Raw genomic sequence first — 23,941 nt, forward strand, 5'->3', positions numbered from 1 at the left:
TAAACTCATTAAGTTGCTCAAAAGTAATTTATGATGCCAAAAAGTCCACATCTTATTGGTTTTAACATTAAAATAATCACGTATAATAAAAATATATTTTCTGGCAATCCTAGAGTTGGGTATTGATTATGTGAGGCAATTTCATTGTTTGGCCCATTTTCAGAGTTCTACTTGAATATTATGTAAAAAATTAGTGTTTCTATATAGGCATGATAGTGGTTTTATTCCAGTTCTTGTGGGAACAAATGCTACTTATGCTTTATAAAGAAATCATCTTAGAAAATCTTTACCTGACTTCAATATCTTCAGGGGAATGGAGGAGACATTGACTATAGATAATATCCTGGAATTCACACATCTGACTCTTATCGAGTGGGGATATCTGAAATATCTCTGGAATTTATTAATAGCTTGCTATATTTATTATCACTGAATAATCAAAATGAATGAATCCACAACTTTTTTCTTAATTACAATGAGTGAAATGGGTCTTCTATGCCTGTAAGATATAGTATAAAATCCTTAGGAGAGCATATAAGCCCCAGCAGCTTTATTTCTTGTCTCTCCATATCATAGACCTTGCACTTCCATGCCCTTCAGTACTGTATTGTACATGCTTCCTTGGCTTGGATTCTTCCCACCCCCCCCAACCCGCATCTCAGTGGAGCTGGGTATTCCAGGATGAATGCAAGTCTTCTAGGCAATGTTACCTCCTTTGTGAGGTAGCTTACACCTACCTCTATTCCCTTTTCTCATATATCCCTTATTACAGTTGTCTATCAGAAGCTTCATATTATCATAATTATTTCTTTGTGTGTGTTTCCTCAGTGAGGCAGTGAGGTGCTTGAGGGTGATGTCTATTTATTATTCATCTTTGAATCCCTGGTGCCCAGCACAATGCCTAGGTCATAATAAGCACCTGATTCTTTATTAAATACGTGAGTGAATATTGTTGAGCTTGAATTTACGTTGGCAAATGCAAACATACATCAAGCAATTACATGCTATTTAGTTATAAGAATTGTTAGATCTATTTATTCTTTTTTACACTGAAACCTTTTTTCATTTTTTTCTAAATGTCCAAATGTTCAAATATTCATTTGGGAGTAGAAAAATTGTGCTTGTATGTGGCCTATACAATGGGAAAAGAGCTGGCTTATTTAGTCTGCTGAAGCCAACACTTAGATTGCTGACATGATTTTATCTGCTTATGTGCATAATATAGACCGTGGCATTTTTATTTTCCCATAGAATGAGATGGTGGTTTAGAGATATAGCCTAAATATTAGATTTGTTCCTTTTTACTTTAGTCATCATTGTATTATGAAAAAAAAAGAAACTAAAAGATAAGCAAATTTTTTATGGATAGTTGAGTCATTTAATATTTTCTGATATGGTGCCATTAAAGTTTCATTTATATTCCTATAGGGTTTTCTCCTCATTGTTTCAGCTAATAGACTTTGAAGTCCCAATGTGTCTATCACTCCTTTGAGGGATTTTAAAAATTGTTCTGAAAACACAGCACTAACTTCCTCAACAGATAAAACAGAGCCACCACAGCTGGAGAAGTATAAACGTCAATTTACCCTTCATAGCACATAAAATTACACTCTGTGATTGTAGAGGAAGGAACTATTTAATTGACAGATATTTTAATACATAAATGTATTAGGACACCATCTGTTTGAGGGTTCTACTATGTATATCTATGCTACGAAGTATTTTGATAAAATATATGGCAGGCTAAGGAGAATGCTAATTTATGTGTGAATTGGGGAGATAAGTATTTTTTCTTTTCCTGGTTTGAATTTTTCATACACGTCTCCCTTGTATCACTGTTGATTGTTTGTATGTCTAACCTTCAACTAAATAGTATGCTTGCATGTGGCTCATACAATGGGAAAAGAACTGGCTTATTTAGTCTGTTAAATCAACACTTAGATTGCTGACATGATTTTATCTGCTTATGTGCATAATATAGACCACGGCATTTTTATTTTCCAAGTTTAGGATAGGTACACTTTGGATATAAATTACCAATATTACTTATCCCAATATTACTCATCTCCAGATTCCCAGAGTGGTCAACATTGTGTTGGAACATTATTTATCAAACCTTTACTGAGAAAATAAATGAACATATCATTTAAAACTCAGATGTTTTAAACATTTCTTCTAGGAACTATCTGATATTTTTCCTTGTGTTACAGTACCACAAAGATGAAAACTCTACAATTTCTTTCTTTGCTGATTGAAAGATGTGGCAATAATGATAGAGAAAGAAGTTGGATTATTCACAACATAGAAGACAATCTATCATGGCAGTCTAATATTTTGGCCTCTGTGTGTAAAACATCTGAACCAAAGGTGAAAAATGCAGTAAAATAATTGAATTCGTATCCTCAAATAAAAATCAAACTGCTGCGTAGCAGGGAACATCTGGATGATTAATCCATTCACATACTCAGTATTGCACACTCAGAGACTCAAGAGTCTGAATGTTGGCTATTGCTTTGGGGTTATTTGTGGATCTCACAAATGGCTTTCCTGCCTTTACAATTTAAAGTTCAGTGGAACTGAGGATTCATTTTGTTTTACATTTTGAGTTTTATATTTTATATTTTGACCTGTTAGCAGGTCATATTGTAGATTTTTCTTACTAATTTTTTTTTCAAAATCTTGTCATTGGGTTATCAAATGCTTTCAAAATAACTTATTTGGATAGCAGAAATTATACTTATGAAATGTTAAATAAAACCATTATTATAACAAATATAACGAAGTATTCATGGAAACATACTTCGTCATCTGATTCTAACCAACAAAATATTTTTAAGGAGTGCACGTCTCTTAAAAGAATCCTCAAGATGCTGTAATTATTATTCATTTTCTAGAATTGTTTCACCATGAAGCTTTATGCTTCCATGGGGACTTTAATGTTTATGTTTTGTGACGGCTGCATTGACTATTAAAAAGCAATTTGGCTGACATTTTAGGTCTTTTGTTGCCAGTTTTAATTGGATTGTTCATCAAGCATCAACTCCCCCGTTAACTGCAAAAATTTCAGGCCAACGTCAGTTTACAGTAATGACTGTTTAATGATTTTATCCTGTCAGTATGCAAGCTTCGTATGGATATATGCATGATTAGTTTCATATCAAGACCTGTAATTAAATAATTGAAGCCTAAACAGAATGTATATCAAACATGAACACACATTTAATAAAGACTCAGAAGCTTATCAAAACACTGATTAGCAATTAAAAGTCAAGGTTTTGAGTTTATCTAGTGTTAGTAGTACATTTATGATATTTTTGCAAATATTTGTATAAAGTTTTTGCCTAAAATTAAAAGACAAAAATTCCTTTTTCCATGGTAGTAAAATTGGGTGTTTAAAAGGTAATTTATATCCAAAGTGTACCTATCTGCCTGAGTGAGAAAGCACTTTTTAACTATTATTTCATTTGGGAAAAAATAGCCAAAGCAGAAAGGTACAGTACTAAATAGTCTTATCAATCTGACACGATTCAAATTTTTAAGAAAAAAAATTTTTTTTTTGAGACAGAGTCTCAAGCTGTCACCCTGGGTAGAGTGCTGTGGCATTACAGCTCACAGCAACCTCCAACTCTTGGGCTTAAGCATTCTCTTGCCTCAGCCTCCCAAGTAGCTGGGACTACAGGCGCCTGCCACAATTCCTGGCTATCAGAAGTTGACTTACATACATACCCACACTATGCTGTCACAGTTCGCATGTCACAGAATGTTGCAGCTGGGCGGGACCTTGGAAACTACTTATTCTACCTTTCTTATGTTATAGCTACTAAGGTCCAGATGTATTAAGTGACTTGCCTAAGGTCATACTGTTTATTAGTGGCAGAATCAAGACAAAAATCTAAGTCCAATATTTAAACTTATTTATTCCTAGAACAGAAAATTAACTTAAAAAAAATCTTTCATGTATTGGTAAATTCCTCTTCTCCCCATTTCGTTAAATTAATATGTTCCGAAACTAAAACAGTCTAATATGTTTAGAGAAGTATATACTGACCAGTTTCACTTTTCCCTTTCTGCCATCCACCCCATTTACCCTCCACCCACTGTAGGTAACTATATTTAATAGCTTCTTATTCATATTTCTAGTATTTTTTCATGCCATTGCAGAATATGAAAAAACACCTTACTAGTACAATGTACACTATTTGGTGATGGGTACACAAAAAGTTCAGACTTCACCACTATACAATATGTTCATGGAACAGAACTTGTATCCCTTAAATGCATAAAAATAAAAATATATTATTTCTCCCTTTCTGTACATAAAACATAGTGCATTATATATACATGTATTTATGATGCTTTTGATAACAATACATCTTGATATCTTTCTATGTTAGTGCATAGAAATCTTTCTTGTTATTTTTTTCTTTAAAGCTGTATAGTATTCCCTTGCATGGAGACTACAGTTTATTCAATGTGTTGACAAATTATTAATTACTATTTAAAAATGCTTTAAATGCTAAGAATTATTTCACCCTGTCTATAAGAAGTACTTATTCATGAAACTGAACCTGAGACAATGTAGATATCAGTGTAAAGGCTAAACTCCAATGTCATGTGCACTGAAAAACAACTAGAAGAATCATTGTTTTCTCTCAGATTTAAACTTCTAGTTCTTTATATATAGTTATTATGTGTCAATGATAAGTAGAAATTAATTAATAAAAAAATCACATGGCGAGGAATGGTGGCTCACACCTGTAATCTTAGGGGGTAAGCTGACGTAGAATGATCACTTCAGGCTAGGAGTTTAAAACCAGTCTAGGCAACATAGCGAGACCCTGTTTCTACTAAAATATTAAAAAATAAATTAGCCAGCATGGGGACACACTCCTGTAATCACAGCTACTCACGAGGCTAAAGCAGCAGGATTGCTTGAGCCCCATCCAAGGCTGCAGTGATCTGTGATTACACCACTGTACTCCAGCTTGGATGACAAAGTGAGACTCTCTCTCTTAAAAAAAATAAATTTACATTTAAAAATCATAAAAAATAAAACTAAAGCTTATTGTATAATTAGGATGCTCTCTAGAGTTTACTGGCATGGGGTGAGTGAAACTATGTATAACTTTTTACTTTTATGCTATGTTCAATAAGCATAGAATTTCAAAATCCTTCCATCTTCAGACCAATAGATCGTACTACTTGCCTTCTGTTCATGGTAACCCATATATATCCTTCATTTTAAAATGGTTTCATTTTATATTAGAATGGAGAGCCTGCTTACGTTGCTATAGTATAAAGAGAGATATTAGGGAAACAGACCAATTAAGGTAAAAGCGGATTGCTTATTAAATGACATATCCCAGCTTCCCATTTCATGACACATGTACTCCTGTCACATGCCAAATTCCCATTAACTTCAAGAAGGAATTATGCACAGAAGAAATATATAGGTTGAAGAGGGCAGGATAAATCAGTCCAGAGGAATCCTTAAGTGTCAGTTTAAAATGCAGTGACTGTTTTAAATTATGTGTAGTCATGTTGTTTGGATTGAATATTATGCACTCACCCCTTGTCTCTGACCACATCTTCAAAATGAATGGGACCAAGAATTGCTTGAAATAGAGAAGAGACATGAACAGCTCGATTTGGAATTGTAAGTAAAGATGAAATTCAAAGGTGTGAGTCATGAAAGTGTAATGGTTCCTCAAAAAAACCGCTCAGGAGAAAGAAACTGCATTCCTTCAGCATGCAAACTACTTACATTTAATAAAATGGGTAGAATATATTTAAAGCCTTATTAATTGAGACTAATTTGGAGAGTCAGGTTTTATTAATTGCTAAGTACAAATAATATTTCAAATGTATGTATGAAATAGTTACTTTCAAGTGCACTGCGTGAATGTTAGTTACCACTACTGATGTCTTTTAGTGGCCTATAGGCTCACTGGTTTAAAGAAAAACAATAAAAATGTCCATGGCCTTTTTACTCCTTTTAAAGTACTTAAAATAGTTTCTTAAGCAGGTGAAACAAACACTCTATAATGTTTAGAGTACCCTTTCCATGAGCTATTTCTGGGTTAAGATTCTCCTCAGCTTTGTAAGAATAAGTTTTAAAATTATGAAGCTTTCCTACAGTAGATTAACTAAAAATTCATCCTTTAAATGACATATATAAGTATAAACATCAAAAAAATCTACTCTCTAATTTTGAATAAATACTTGGTAGATAGTAATCTGAAATCACCTTAATAGGAAAGCTAAAATGATACTATAACATACATAAAGAAGATTTTCATTAAAATGCTGGTGTTAAAAGAGATACTATATGTCATTCTTTATTATTTATGTAAAAAATGAAACTTCTTATTTTCATGGATTGTATGGACCTGACTTTGCATTTGCTACTAGACTATCACTGCTTCTGTAGTAATAACCTAGCAGCCATCTTCTTTGCAACCAGCTTTTATAGGATTCAGGAACACAAACCTTCTTAAGAAAAGTAACTCTTCATTGACAAAATAAAACTTTATAATTTAGGCAACCAGCCAGCTAGATCACTGTAGGATTATTTCTTCACTGTTTCCTAGTAGATGATAGAAAACAGGTAACATTTATTTATTTGTTTGTTTTTTTCTTACAGCTTTTTTTATTGTTATATTGTATTCATTAGATAGTATATCACAATATATAATGCCTGACATCAATAGATTACATCTTTCTTCATCTGGTTCCCTCTTTTTTTCCCCCTGTGACCATATGTCTTTCTTTCTTTCCATCAGTACGTTTCAGGCAAAGGGGAAGGAAGGACACATATTTTCTTTTTTATTTTTATTTCAAGTTAATATGAGGGTACAAACAGCCAGGTCACAATATTTAAATTTGTTAAGTAGAGTCCTTCTTGTAGTTGTCTCCCGCACCCAAAAGGTGTGCTATACACCCCTACACTGTGCCCATTAAGTGGGAGCACTCACAGATCTGCTATAAATATCTGTTGATACTTGATTGATTGACAGGACCAACTTTGGACTTTCTTTCTGAATTCTATTCTTGGTTCATGCATATAGTCCACATTTCCTATGATCTACTTCCAGCCAATGACTGGAGATGGATAGGGTGCTAAGATAGGCCATTCCTACAAGGTGGGGAACTTCTTTAATGGGCAACTTTGGTTCTAAGGGTCTCCATCAGCCTGGCCAACATTTTTCTGGATTTGAATTGTAATCTGAAACTCTTTCTACTCAATCTTCTCTCCTATTTCCCCCTTCACAGGTGTCAGATTCTGCCTGCCTTTTCCTGATCCCTCCCAATTATCCTTTAAAGAGTCCTCCAAAAATCTCTGGCCCATCTTATCACATCTTGGCATCTGCTTCTTGGAGGACATGAACTAACACAACATCAAACATAAAGATAAAATCATAAAAACAACTAGATAGAACAGAAAGATTAGCTATAATGGAACTATAATTAGAGTGACAGCATATTTATCAACTTCATTATAGATGCTGTTATATAATGTGTGGCAAGCTCTGTTGATTTCCTACCCCACAGCCATTAACTTATTCTATATTGCTAACCGAACCCTCACCTTATTTAAGTTTAAGAGATGTGCCCCACTCCAAACTCTACTACTGGTTTAAGCAAATCATAACATTTTATTTTCCTTTGCCAGTGATTAAATTAGAAGGTAGACATGTCACACAATTGTGTGAGTAGGAGTCTCAAAGAGGCTTCTGGAAAAATTATCATATCTGGTATATATAGAGAAATAGGCAAGGAGAACTGAGGTCTTCCGTCCAGCTTCTGGGTATTGTCATTGTGAGGACATGATGTTTGGAGGGGGCTGTAATTTAACAATTATAAAAGAAAAGCCAAAAGTGTCACAGAAAAGTTGACCCAGATATATTGAGCTACTCAGTTAACCAACCTTGGCCCCGCCTACCTATGGAGTGCTTGATAGGATCAAAAATAGAGTTGGCCCTTCAACAACATGGGTTTGAACTGCACAGGACAACTTCTTTTTAACTTATTAAACTATTTATAAAACTATTCATGTGTAAAATTATTACTTTCAAAACTATTTAAAAGAAAATGTGCCCTAAATCCCAAATCTCAGACATTAAATTAATTTTTAGAACACAATATATTGTTTTAATTTCTAAGTATTATAGGGGTACAAATAGTTTTGGTTACATGGATCATTTTCATAATGCTTGAGTCATAGTTATAAGTGTGTCTATCACTCATATAGTGTTCATTGTACCCCCATCCAGTCGGTTTTCACCCATCTACTCCTTCCTCCTTCCCCTCACTTGATTTCTGTGAAGTTTTACTTCTCTATAAGCACGTGTGCGCTCTTCAGTTAGTTCCAATTTAATAGTGAGTGCACATGGTATTTGTTTTTCCATTCTTTAGATACTTCACTTAGGATAATGGTTTTGAGTTCCATCCAATGGTTTTGATCTTTTGAGTTCAAAAGACATTATGTCATCCTTTTTCATAGTTGAGTAGTATTCAATAGTATACATATGCCACATTTTGTTAATACACTCATGAATCGATGGGCATTTGGGTTGATTCCACATCTATGCAACTGTGAATTGTGTAGCAACAAACATTCAAGGACAGGTGCCTTTTTGATAAAATGACTTCTTTTCTTTTGGGTAAATGCCCAGTAGTGGGATTGTTGCATCAAATGATAGGTCTACTTTTAGTTCTTCAGATTATCTTTATACTGTTTTCCGTAGAGGTGATACTAATCTGCAGTACCATTAACAGTGTATAAATGTTCCTTTCTTTCTGCATCTATGCTACCATATATTATTTTTGGAAATTTTAATAAAAGCCATTTTAACAGGAGTAAGGTAATATCTCACTGTGGCTTTAATTTGCATTTCCCTGATGATTAGTGATGTTGAGCATTTTTTCATATTTTCTGGCCATTTGTCTATTTTCTTTTTAAAAACTCTGTTCATGCCCTTTGCCCACTTTCTAATGAGATTGTTTGATTTTTTTTTTCTTGCCAATTTGCTTGAGATTTTTGTAGATTCTGGTTATCATCCCATTATTGGATATATGGCTTGCAACTATTTTCTCCCATTCTGTAAGCATTGTTCATTTGCTCTATTGAGTATTTCCTTGGCTTTGCAGAAGCTTTTTAATGTAATCAAGTCCCATATATTTATTTTGGTTATTTCTGTGATTTCCACTGGAGTCTTGCTCATAAATTATTTGCCTAGGCTGATATCCAGTAGAGTTTTTCCAATAAAGGTCCATTTTGTATACACATATTAGAAATACAGCATTTGTGGGATGCCAGCTTAGTACATGCAGATTCTGCAGGGCTAACTACAGGACTTGAGGATGTGTAGATTTGGTATATGTGGGGGTCCTGGAAAAATTTATATACCGAGGAATTAATGTATACATTTTTATTCTTTTAGACATTATTGTTGGATGTTATGTTCCAGGAAGGAACCTAACTGGTATTCATAAAGTTACATTTTCAAAATGCTTAGAAAAAATAATTGTAAATATTGGATTCCACGACTGGAGAACTTCTCAGCAAAGACTGAGGGTAGAAGGAAGATACTTTGCTACAAAGAAAGAGACTCTACCACCCACACACCTTTGCTAAAAGAACTATGAGAGGATGTATTCCAAGAAGCAAAAAGCTGAACCCAGGTGGAAGGTGTGAGCATCAAGAAAAAGTAGTAAGTAACATAATTACAAACACATGGGTAAATCTAAGCAAGCATTGAATGTGGAAAATATAATAAATAATTTTGAGGTGTTAAGAAAAAGTGTAGGGCTGGGTGTGGTGGCACATGCCTGTAATCCTGGCACTCTGGGAGTCAGGTGTTGTGGAGAGCACCTGTAGCCCCAGCTACTTGGGAGGCTGAGGCAAGGGAATCACCTAAGCCTAAGTGTTTGAGGTTGCTGTGAGCTAGGATGTCAGCGCACTCCACCCAGGGCACAGAGTGAGACTCTGTCTCAAAAAAAAAAAAAAAAATGTGGAACCAGAATGCTGGATAATAATTACAAGTAAGTGAAGGGGGTATGATCAAAAATTGTTTTAAGCTCCATTTATTTTGTAGTAAAGCAATAGAGATAATGTTTAATTTTAGACTGAATTGAGTAAGGATGATAAAAATTTAAGGTATCTACTAAAATAACTGAAGTAATAGACTTTTTCAGTGAATGCTGGTTGGAAAGCATATCAAAAATATTTCTCTTATTAGATGCAAAGTTTCAAGTTTTATAAAATTGTATAAATAAATATTAAACAATTTTTTCAGCGTGTCCTACATACAGGAAAATAAAAGCCAAAAAAAAGTAGGAGAGAGCATAAGAGCATAAAACTTATCAGGACATGCTAGAAATTAGATGGGCTGAACACACAGACACATTCCTTTCTTCGAGTAAGCTTGCTGTTTCACTTGCAGTGATATTCTGCTAATTGAAAACACATACTTTCTCTCCACAGGCGACTGACATAGAGAAGAGAGGTATCTAAGCAAGCAGAACTTTCATTTTATTTTTTTCCAAGCAAGGAAAATTTTATTTTAACACTCATTCACTCTAGTTTCATCGGCACGTTTTAAAATATCTTCCACTTCCATTTAAAATATTGTTTGAAGAAAGGGTTCTGCAAATTATGTCTGAGTACTACTCCTTCTTATGTTTTACCCAGTCTTCTTGACATAAAACAGCATACTAAAACTGATTTTCTGCTTACTGTCTTCAAATTCTGACTGTCACAAAAGTGTCCTTTGTGGGATGGCTTGAGATCAGTGTTGGTGTTCCTGTTTTTGTTTTTTTTTATAGAACATTTAGTGACATGTCTGAATTCTGACTGTATTCAGTCACTTGTTCTGACAAACTGTTGTTTCACTTCTGTCCTCACAGGCCTGAGTTTTGTTTTGGAGGTGTCTTATGAAATATTCCAGGGTTCTATTAGAAAGTTAATACTCACCTTACCATTGACCTTTTCGTCTTTGAACAACTTATTAAAATGTCCACACATCATCCCCCACCCATGCACGGGTCTTCATTTTTCCTTTTCTGAATTTTAATCCATTCTATTTTCTGTATCTTAAGGTGCAGTGTCTGGAAGAGTTTGGGAGCACTAGCATTGCACAACATGGAGGATAAAAGAATTTTACTTAATTTCCAATAACTCTTCTGATAATAATTAATGTTTAAAGTAAAGTTTTGGATACCCTGCCCTATATTTATGAATTTTCTCACACAAACATATGTAATGTTTTATTCATCATTTCAAATAATTTTATATTTCATGGGTCAGCTAACTTTTCCTGTAAAGGGCTGGATAGTAAATATTTTAGGCTTTGTGGGTCATGTGGTCTCTGTGGTACTTATTGAGTAGCACCAAAGCAGCCATAGACAACATGTAAATTCATGTAAATGAGTGTAGCTGTATTCCAAATAAAACTTTATTTACAAAAACAGGTGGTGGGCAATATCTGGCCCATGGTCCATAATTTGCTGACCCTGGTAGTATTGGCTTGTTTTTTATTGCCCAGAGGATTCATTTTATAATACAGAATTTATAATCAGAATTATTTAATTGTTCTTTTAATTTTTCTAAGCTCTTTTGTTCCAATGAGTGGAACTTTTCAGGGAGAGGTTGGATCAAGATACATAGAAACCTCTAGCAATCATCCCTCTACAGGATGCCTAATTCAACAACTATCCATGCAAGCAAGCACCTTCGAAACAACCAAAAATCAGGTGAGCGATCATGTTACCTGGTTTCAAATTTATATCCAGAAAAGAGGCACTGAAGAGGGCATCAAAGGCAGTCTTGTATTGCCTATGGCCCCCCTCTCCCATTTCTGGCAGTAGGGCTCCAGCAGGACAAGTGGAGAGAGAAACTGTGTTGGGGGTAAAGTGATTGTGGGGCTTTTTATTGAAACTCAGGGCTGCCCTGGCACAGAGGAATACAGCACAGTACAGATTCTGCCAGTGCACAAAGAGGGAGCATTCTGACCAGTCCCAAAGCCCAAGTTCCTGCTAGCCCCACCACTGGCAGATAAGAGCAACCTGGGCCCCAGTCTAAATTTGTAAGGCAATTAGGCCATGAGAGCTACAGTCCTCTGGCAATGCCTATGGCCATGCTGGCTCAGAGCCAGTGGACTTGGGATACACATGACCCAGTGAGACACCAGCAGCTATGGCCAAGCTAGTGCCAGTGACACACCTCCCCTTCCTACAAACAGTGTGGCTTAGGGAGAGTCTTCTTCCACTTGAGAAAAGAAGAGGGAAAAGCTCAAAGGAGTGTTTTGCATCTTGGGTATCAGCTCAGCCTCAGTAAAATAAAGTACCAAGCAGAGCTCTAAGAGCTCTGAGTACTGGCCTTAGTTCCTAGATGGCATTTCTGGACCCACCTTGAGCCAGAAAGAAACATGCTGCCTTGAAGGGAAGAAACCAGTTGTGGCAGGATTCATCATCTGCTCACTAAGGAGCTATTGGGCTCTGAATAAACATCAGAGGTAGCCAAGCAGCAGTCACCACCAGCTTTGAGTGATACTGGGCTGGGTTTCGATCTGGCACTGGTGGTCCTAAGATGGTGTGTGTGTTACTCCTCCCCCAGTTCCAGTAGACCAGCACAGAGAGTGAGGGAAGAGAGTAAGAGACTTCGCCTTGTAATCCAGTGAATTCTCTTATATCTCACCCACGCTTCCCCAGGCAGTACCACCACAAGTCTGCAGAACTCATGGCATTTACTGGACTTGGGGTACCCCAGTTCTGGTAAAGGTATTGTGACAAAACACTTCTATCACAATGCTTAATTCTGTTTAATATCTGGAAAGCCTTCTCAAGGATGAGTTCAAGCAAACCCAGACTGTGAAGATTAAAATAATAAGTAACTCTTGAATGCCAAGACACATCAAGGAATAGTCACAAACATCCAGAACATACAGGAAGTTGACCTCGCCAAACAAGTTAAATAAGCTACCAGTGACCAATCCAAGAGTGATGGAGATGGGTGACCTTTCGGACAAAGAATTGAAAATAATGGTCCTGAAGAAGCTCAAAGAGCTTCAAGACAACACAGAGAAGGAATTCAGAAGCTTATCAGATCAGAGAAATTTAAAAAGGAGAGTGAAATAATAACAAAAATCAAGCAGCAATTCTAGAGCTTAAGAATTCATTGACAGGTGGTGCCCATAGTTCAGTCAGCAGGGTGCTGGCCACATACACCGAGGGTGGCGGGTTCGAACCCAACACCAGCCAGCTAAAAAAACAAAAATGGCAACTGCAACAACAACAACAACAAAAAAAATAGCTGGGCATTGTGGTTGGTGCCTGTAGGGCGTTGTGGTGGGTGCCTGTAGTCCCAGCTGCTTGGGAGGCTGAGGCAAGAGAATCACTTAAGCCCAAAAGTTGGAGGTTGCTGTGAGCTGTGATGCTACAGCACTCTATACATCCATATTAATATTCAGGCACAAGAAGAAAACCAAGCAGATTTAACTTAAACAAGGCTACCTGAAGGCATTTAATAATCAAGTTCCCAAAGGTTACAGATAAAGAAAAGGTCCTAAGGGAAGCAAGAGAGCAGAAAAATATATAAAGGAGCTCCACTATGTCGGGCAGGAGACTTCTCAGTGGAAAACTTACAGGCTAGGAAAGAGTGGTATGACATATCTAAAGTGCTGAAGAAAAAAACCCTTAACCCTAGAATATTATATCCTGCAAAATTATCCTTCAAACGTGAAGGAAAAATACTTTCTCCAGACAAAACAAAAGCTGAGGGATTTCAACAGCACCAGTCCTGTCCTATAGGAAATGCTAACAATCTGAAAGAAAAGGACATTCACGAATCAGAAGAAATCTTCTGAATGTATACAACTCACCAGTAACAGTGAGGTCACAAATATAGAATATTGCTGTAGTTGGGCTGCAATGAGTGGAACTTCTGTTACAAATTTGCTTTTGAGGACTGAAGTAAAAGAATGTTGCCTTGGTTTTCAGTATTCTTCGGCTTAAGAGTCTGCATTTTTATTTCCAATATTTTTAAGCCATAAAAACGTAAAGGAGTTTCATCTGTCAATGTGAGTAAATCATATCAACTCAATCACCTCTAGGAAGATTATTTACAAGTTTTACATTTACATTCATATAGAGCACCTAATCTACTTACAATTTTGTTGACAGTTGAATTTCTGATATTTTATCTACCTACAGAGAAGCCCTTGAAATTCAAGAATCTATGGTTTATTACTTTATTTGATTTCAGTTCCTAAGGCATCTGCATAACAATTTTAAGTGAAAATTATATTTTTAACTAGCTGCCTTATAATTACCCAAATAATTCATCTTTCTTTAAAAAATATGGATATCAGCAGGGTCATGGCATAATATATGCAGATTGCACACTATACAAGAATATTCCATCACAGAGTGTGCCATTCCCGTTGAAGACACTGTGGATCACTGGGGACACTGAAAATTGATGGGCTATTACAACAGTTTTCTGGAAGATGGCTGTACAGAGCCTAATTCTAACAATGAGTATTTTATAATAATTTTCTGATGGATTGCAAAGAACTGTCTTAAGGAAGGGCTCTTGTTCGATAACTGTTGGCACATGTTGTAGCTCATCTAATTGGCAAGACTGCAGGAAAGTTAGGAAACCGTGAAAAGTTTATGCTCTTAAAGAATTTCCATTTCCCATGTTTTTTTTTTTGAAAGGGTAAGGCAGTAGGCATAGTGCACATTTTCTCAAAATTCCTTACTACAGTGTTTTTTAATCATATTTACCACGGAGCAAGTATTGAGACTATGTATCAACCTACTAGCAAGTACACAGTGCTTTCATAATCATCTTGCTATTGTTTTTAATGTCATGTTTTAAGTTTTGCCTGTACTTTCAAATGTGAGCCACTGAAGGAATGATTTGCAAATTGTGTTTCAGGATTTTTGTAAGGACTAGGATGGGAGCTGAAGCTTTGGATCCCTCACCTTCACTTTTACCTGTTATATACACTGGAGTCACACATACTATCTTCGTACAAATGGGAAAAGTTGTAAAAATCATTATATGCAGAGGACAGTTGCAAATACACTCTTCCCCTGCCTCTGAAGTTGACCTTAATTGCAAGATGCCAGCAACAACATTGGTAGCGGTAGCAGTTGTTGCTCTTTAAATAACTCATACTTGATAATTTCCACAGTATAATCTCTAATTCTCACTAATAACCTGCAGAGATGTAGTTAGTACTATTCCCATTTTACAAATGAAAAAATCAAGGCCAAGAGAGGTTCAGTTAACTTGCTTAAGGCCACCCTGTTAGTAAGTAGCAAACCTGGGGACTGAACCTATGTCTGGCTGACTTTAAATATCCATGTTCCTCTACTTTTATTTTATTGTAAGGTATTTATCAGCAGGTGAACACAAATGAGGTTTTAGAGATCCCTTATTTAGATGTCATCACTCTGCTCAGTGTGGACTAGGGATTGAGCTCATGGAAAATTAAAACACCAGGTCTAACTTACAATAGACACTTATTCTGTGCATAAACACACAAATGAGGATAGATACCAAAGCGCCAATGAAATAAAACTACATTTTCTTTTTTTTATTAAATCATAGCTGTGTACATTGATATGATCAAACTCCTTGCCCAAGCACTCATTTCTTAACTTATTATCTTATTCTGAAATATTTCAGATTAAAATTACAACCCTTCAAGGACCAAAGTGTGCTTAAACACTTCAAACCGTAAATTTCACTAAGAAAATATGGTTGTTAGCTTTTAAGAAATATAGTTCTGCTACAGTAAGAGAAATTCATACCGTTGGTGATTCACATCACATAAAACTTTATTTGTTGCCTCAGTCTGATTTTGAATTCGAGATGGTGTTTGGTGATACTATTATTTCAGTTAGGCATCTCACTTTGAACAGAAATTGGAACTTAGATGGCTTATGTCAGCGATGGTTTGCAATTGTGATTTAAAGCAACCAAATGCACCTGTAAATGACTTTGTCGCCTCAGGGGAATGCAAAGTGAGGTCACCAGCAGGGACAAGCAGAGCCTTCAACCACTGATGGAAAAATCATTATTTTACCACCCCCTGGTAATTAGTTAGATGTCTGGAGTTGAAGAGGAGTAAACTAGACACACTAGCAAGGCACATAAGGATAGAAGTCAATATTTTCTGAGCATCTATGCAGGGCCAAGTACTATGCACGGCCAAGTACTATGCACAGGGTACAAATATTAACACGACCTAGTCGCTCCCTTAGGAACTACTGATGCTTCATCTCCTCCTGCCTTCCCACTTTACTTGCCATTCCTTCCTCTTTTACTTTTGCCTTGGAAAGACCTTTATTCCCTCATCTTTCATCTTTGGTTTACATGGTCACTTATAGTCTTATTCCAAGACGGGTTCAGTGGCCTCCTCCTTCACAAAGATTTTCCTGCACAATCCTTCCTTTGTGCCCCAACTGGACCGTTATATAATAGTACCTGTTAAACTTGATTGTATTAGCTTGTTTACCTTTATGTCAACCCTACCGGACCATATCACTTATTTCTTTTTTGAGACAGAGTCTCACTATGTCATTCTCGGTAGAGTGCTGTGCTGTCACAGCTCACAGCAACCTCAAACTCTTGGGCTCAAGCGATTCTCTTGCCTCAGCCTCCCAAGTAGCTGGGACTACAGGTGCCGCCACAACACCTGGCTATTTTTTCGTTATTGTCATCATTGTTGCTTAGCAGGCCTTGGCCGGGTTTGAATCCACCAGCCCTGGTGCATGTGGTCGGTACCCTACCCACTGAACTACGGGTGCTGAGCCTTATATCACTCATTTCTAATAAGCCTCTCTAAAGCAATGGTTGTGCTTTATTTCTTATTAAACAACTAATATTTCATTCAATGTATATCCTTTGAGCCCTTTTCATGAATCAGGCAGTAAAAGTCATCTAGCATACCATATATTTAATATATATTTATTAAATGAAGGAATAAAATTCAAACTCCAAACATATGTCTGCATGATCCTATGACATCTAATCATAGTTCTTCCCCCAATCTCTATCACCCTAGATTCAGTTTGCATTATATTAACTTGAGTATGTGAATATATCATATATGTGTATATAAAGAATATAATATATATAACATAAATACGTATATGTAACATATATTATGTATATATGCATGTATATATTTAGTCTATATATGTATATATATATATGTGTGTATATATATATATTCTTGGCCAGGTGTGGTGGCTCATGCTTGCAATCCTGGAACTCCTGAGATGGGAGGATTGCTTGAAGTTAAGGGTTCAAAGGCAGCCTAAACAAGACTCTGTTTCTATGAAAAATAGAAAAATTATCTGTGTGCAGTGGCTCACACCTGTAATCCTAGCATTCTGGGAGGTCAAGGCATGTGGATTGCTTGAGCTTGAGAGTTTGAGACCAGCCTGAACAAGAATAAAACCCTAAAAATAGAAAAACTAGCCAGGCATTGTGGTGGGTGCCTATAGTCCCAGCTACTCTGGAAGCTGAGGCAAGAGGATTGTTCAAAACCAGGAATTTGAGGTTTCTGTGAGGTGTGATATCACTGCACTCTACCCAGGGTGACAGAGTAAGACTCTATCTTAAAAAAATAGAAAAATTATCCAGGTGTAGTAGTACACACCTGTAGTCCCAGATATTCTGGAGACTTAGGTAGGAGGATTGCTTGAGCCTAGGAGTTTGAGGTTTCTTTCTATGAGCTGTGATCATGCTACTTCCCTGAGACCTGGGCAACAAAATGAGGTCTTGTCTCCAAAAAAAAAAAAAAAAAGTTCTCAAGTTGTCCTCTGGGTGTATTACCCCTCCTCAGATAAATTAAAAACTCCTTGAGGAGAAAGACCATAGGAAATATTTCTACCCTATTTTTCCATAGTTCTTAATAAAGGGATCTGATCTATTAAACAGCCAATAATGTAAGTTTAAGGAAGCAATCTTTTGCTTTTAGATGAACAATATTTGCATGACATAGAGAAATCACCATTTATCAATCAGTTGTTCAAGTCAACAACCTCTTTACTTCTAAATTCTGTCACCAAATCCAGTTTCTGAAATGTATCCCTGTCTTACTCCTGCAGCAAATACCACAGCTTTTTGGACCTTATTATCCTCTTACTTAAACTATTAAAACAGCCAAGTATGTGGTCTTTTTATTTTTAGTATCTCCACCTCAAATCCATTGTCAACATTTGCGACCAGAATATGCTTTCTAAAAACTGAATCTGACTATGCATGGCAAAAACCATCTAGCTGTTCACCAAATCCTCTTTCTCTTCTTCCAAGGAACACAGACTGCATTCCTCAGCCTTTCTGTTACCTAGATGTAAACATATACCTGAGTCTAGAAAGTAGAAGTGCTGAATACGTCTTCCAGGTCTGGCCCATTTAGGATCTTTGTTGTCCTTTCATCTAGCTTGATAACACACAAACATGGCAACTTTTTAAGCTATAATGGAGCTAATAAGGATGAAAAGAGCCATTAAGGATGACAAGGATAAACCCCGAAGAGCTGCCTACTAACCAGGAATTCCAGATTGCATTTTAGGTGAATGAGAAAATCAACTACTATTTTTGATCCATTGCACATTTTTGGCTTAGTCTGTAACAGAGGCTAGTCTTAAATGATACACCATGCTGTTCCTCTGGTCAAAATTCTTCACCCATTGGCTATCATACTCTAAAAAAAATTCCTATGACATCTATAAGGTTCCTAATAATGTAGATGTGACTCACTTTATAGTCGCATTCTACTTTCATTCCTAGCCTTGATTCCTACCCTCCTGGGACCATATATACCATATCCTATGTGTCATCCACAATGAATTACTTGGCCTTTCCAGAAAAAAAAAAATGTACTTTCATGCTGACATCCATGCTGTTCTTTCATCTTAGAATACATTCGCTTTTTTCTGTCTCAGATCTGAATTTTTTTTTATTATTCATGGACCAATTCACATCATCTCTAATATATCCCTGATTTTCTTTGTTGGAATTAATTGTCCTCTCTTTGCCATGTCCATAACACATTTAAAACATCTATCATAACATGAACTATATTTTGGATTAAAATATAGTTTAGCTATTCTTGTCTATTTTACAGAGTAGAATTATATATACACTATTTCATTTTTAGCCTTGCAATGATTTCATAAATTTAAATGATTTGAATTAAAGACAAAAAAGTAGTTAATTACAGAGTACAGTCTAGATCCCAATATACTGAGATTGGGCATGGGTATGGGCATGGTTTAGATATCTAAAGGAGAAGGAAAAGAAAATTAATTAGGCAAAGCTATCCTAACCACAAAGATTTATTCCTAAAAATGACCATGCAACTTTATGATATGAAAGCATACAGTGGGGGGGGGTTGGGGGGCTGGGAGTTGAAGTAGTAGTAGCAGCAGTAGTAGCAAATTTATTTTAGGTATTTTAAGATTTAAGATGATGTAGAAAGATACCTATGATATATTATGAGTATGACAAAAGCATACTGCAGAAAGATGACATATAGTAAAATCTCATTTTTGTAACAAATATCAGGGAGAATATTCGTCTCTCAGAGTAGAATAAGTGGAAGAAGTAGAACTTTTAAAACGTACTTTACATAATTCTGTACTATTAGATTTCATAAACTAGTGATTACATATAAATTGTTTAAAACAGGACTAGCTCATACTGTTATACACATGCTAGCTTTTTTATTATATAATTTTTAAAGTAAGCATGTACTGCACTAACTTTAAAAAGAACTTATTATAAAGAGCAGTGGGAAATGTCCAATAAGTGATGAGAAGTGTAAAGTTAAGTAAGTAAGCTTGTGCCATAACCTAGCCTTTTTCAGATTATAACCACTAGATAAAATTCAATAAAAAAAAAATCAATTACCTGTAAGCACTGGAGAATGAACAGAAAAAGAAGATTGTGGTGGGGAATCAATGCTTTGAAAAGCAGAAAGCATGGGTGAATTTCCAATTTTTATGTGTTTTTTTTTTCAGCTTGAGGTTAGGAAGCAACGGGAGCTAAACAAGGTAACAAAAAATCTTGAAAGAAAACTCAGTATTTCCAGTTTAACGAACTAAGGGACAGAATCCAGACAACCATAGTCACTGGAAATTCAAGGGGTCCCCCCAAAAGCATATAAAGACAGAAGAGGCACCCCATATTCTGTGTATAAACTCTGCCCAAAACTCTTGCTAACCTCAGAACTATGCATGTGTAGGACAGACTTCAACTGAGAATGAAAGAACTGAATCAGTGTAACCTGGCTTATTGTACCCTCAATGAATCCCCAACAATAAAAAAAAAAAAAGAAAGAACTGAAAAGAGACTTAAGCTGCAACTCAAGAGACAGAATATGTCATTTTAGTCCAATAAATTTAATTGGTTTATAAACCCAAAGAAAAAATTAAAACTCTTTAGAGTAATATAACAAGATCCAGAGTCTCCACAAACCACAATCACCATGTTTAAGATAACAATCCAAAATTATTCAACATATGGAAAAAATAGGTAAATGTGATTCATCCCCAAGAGAAGAGAAAACCTGTAAAGATGAACTCCAAGATAACTCATATGTTAGAATTAGCAGATTAGGATTTTAAAATAGCTACTATAGGTATACTCATGAATATGAAGATGAAGCAAAATATGCTCACAATAAATGGAAAGGAAATCTCAACAGAGAAATAGAGAACACTTATAAAAAAGACAAATGGAAACTTTAAAATGAAAATCACAATATTTGAAACATAAAATGAAAAAATACAAGTCATGGACATGCCAAATTTTCATTAGTCTCATTATACACAGCAGCCAATTTTGTAGTATTTGCTTAGCTCACCTTCCCTCTTCCTGAAAACTGCCTGCTACTCACAGAAATAAGGTTCCTGTAGCAGTTATATGGTTATTCCTCTAATATTCTGAGAGGTAAATACTCTGGCAGTGGGCCCTGACCCAAGCTTTACTAATAAGATCTCTGAGATTTCACAATTAGGACAAAGCCTTAGTCAGTCTTAGTCAAGTTTTAAAATTGAGATGTCACGTCAATTTGAGATCAGTAGTGTGGCCCTATCTGGTCATGTTCAGAGGGAAGCAAACAGAACTCATCTGCAGAAAGAAGAAAACAAACATGAAAAGAGAAACACACAAAGAAATTGAGACTGTGGGAATTACTGATTTCTTTCCAATTACTGGTTCCAGTCCTTCATTAGGCTTTACAGTGAATTCTCCCTCTGATTCTGAGATATGTCTATATTATTATAACAAATTCAGTTCCTCATGTTTTGCTTTACATTTATATTATTTGCCATCAAAAAAAATCTCATTTACATGGCATTATATATTTCTGTTTTCTGGCCATTCACCTCTTGAGGAAGTGCTGAATACTACAATGGTTTGAAGCTAAGGATCAGAAGCCAAATGGACATAAAAATAACACATCCTTTCACATTTAAAAGTAAAGACCATTAATTGAGAATGAAATTAGGAACAAAATGTAATGAATGAGATTATTTGACACAGAAGGAGCCAATTCTAAGTAACAATCTATAATGGAGTGGTTAGATATTTTAGTCAGATATTATAAAATTGAGACACTAATAGTTAACCAGTAGTTAGAAGAAAGAATGTGCTATCAAAAACATGGAATAGAGAAAACAGGAATCACAGAAAGAATTTATCTTTGTCCTCCTTACCCAGAATGTCTAGTTAAAGTGGTCCTCCGATTTAGGAACCAAGTATCTGATACTGGGCAAGGCATATCCCATACGGGGCTATTCAGCTATTTGGAGTTTGATCTTCAACTAACTCCTTTTTTTCTCATATCCATCTTTGTCAAAGAAACTTCTGGTTATCATTTGGTTTCCCATGTAGCTTCCCAACAGGAAATAAATATTTGGATGACTGAAAGAATATTGTGATCTGATTTAAAATTATATTATATTTTATATTGTGAATGTGTCAGTTGACCTAGTGGTTTTATACATCAGTATCTTAGAGTTGGATTAAGGTAAGACAGACCCCTAGTGGTCAAATAACTCTAGATGCTACAATAAAACAGAATGGACTTGAAATACCAGATAGTGCAACAATACCTCCTCAAGAGACCAGACCTTCATTGCCAGCCAGTCTTCTAGACAATGATTTTACTTTGTCATACCTTGTAATAAATATCCTAGATAGCAAAATTTCAAATCATTCACAAATATTGTACTTTATTCAATAGTGTTTAGTCTAGTTTGGAATAGTCCATGAATATTTGGAACATCTTACAGTAGCTTCACATTGTGAATATGTTTGCCTTAAGTAACAACTATTTAGGGCTCATGTATTCTATTATTATTAACAGTATAATGGATCAATGCTTCTCTTGAATACAACAAAATCTACATATACAGAGAGTGCCAAAGTATATACACATTTTAAGGAAAAAACTGTATTAAATTTGTAACACTTAAAGTCACATTTGACTTCTGTAACTACAAGAGGTGCTCCATGTGACTTGAATTCATCTTTTGTTATCAGCATATATTGAGTACTAAAACTTTAATACAGTTTTTCCCCCCTTCTTAAAATGTGTATACATGTTTTTGGCACCCTCTGTATATATACAAATTTTTGGAGCGTTGCCAAGTAAGCTGGACAATGTAAATTGTAGAAATGTTAAAATATAATGCATAGTATATATTCACTATAATATTATCTTATTTGGAAGGAGGAAAAAAAAATTGCTCTATATTCTCTAAACTCTGCATTTCCAAAGTGTGAAGCAGTTGGTATCTGTACAGAAAGACAAATAAATAAATGGGTATTTGATTCTCTCATTGTGTTTTCAGATATATCTCTTCCATATCTATCATATATGCTCTGGAAAATGTATATAAATAATCGGTGTTGTTATATTTTAACTGCATAATTAGAAATGAAATTGTAATAAGTCATTTTACAAAACAGAATCTTTTTCTTCTATAGATTACCCCTCTCATACCTACCCATACCAATTTAGGTTATGGCATACACAAGGATTACATGGTCAACTTCAAAGGATTTAGTGGACCATCAGTCAACATTCAAATTATGTTCTCAAACATTCATGGAATTCTTAAGTGAATGGTACCCACAAAGTCAACATTTCTGGAAATCAACTGTATCCAAGTGAAAGAGCTTAGTAGAAATGTGCCTATGCTATTGTTAAAAAGCAGATTTAGAAAACCAATGGAGGCTTGGTATTCCTATGGCTGAATTTTAATAGAGAAAACTATATTATTCTTGTTCAACAACTTGTTAGTTTTTCATTTGAGCCGTTATTTATATGGACAAAATGAGTTATTTCAGAATGCTTCCCCTTCCCTTTCTTATTCCTGATAAGGCAAAAGACTAAGCCAGAAGGACAAACCAAAGGAATGAGCATGGCCTAACAACTCAGTAAAAATGTGTGATGAGGATATTACCTTCTATTCTTTTAAAAATAATGTAACTCAGGATGAAAATATGACACCATAATCTCAATTAGAGTCCTATAGTTCTGTAATCACAGAAATTCTATACTTTTGGTATTCATAAAAACATTCATGATTTCATTCAATAACCTGTTTTATCACTTAAATAAAAATGCTATAACTCACCCAACACAACTCTCGATTTCAAAGTTTAGGCAGTATTTCATTACAGTGCTAATATTAACCCTTTTCTATACAAAAGCAGATGCATGTTATTTGGAAGTAATCTGAGGTCATCAGCTATGATATTAGCCAGGCATTGAAGTTATTATTCTTTGAAAATATCCACCAACTGTATTTTTACTAACTGTGTGTCTCCACAAACATTTTATGTATATTTCCACCATACAAAAGAGATTCAAAGTATTTTACAAATTTTGGAAAAGTTTGCCCT

The sequence above is a fragment of the Nycticebus coucang genome, chromosome X (assembly GCF_027406575.1).
Source record: "Nycticebus coucang isolate mNycCou1 chromosome X, mNycCou1.pri, whole genome shotgun sequence".
Taxonomy (NCBI): Eukaryota; Metazoa; Chordata; class Mammalia; order Primates; family Lorisidae; genus Nycticebus; species Nycticebus coucang.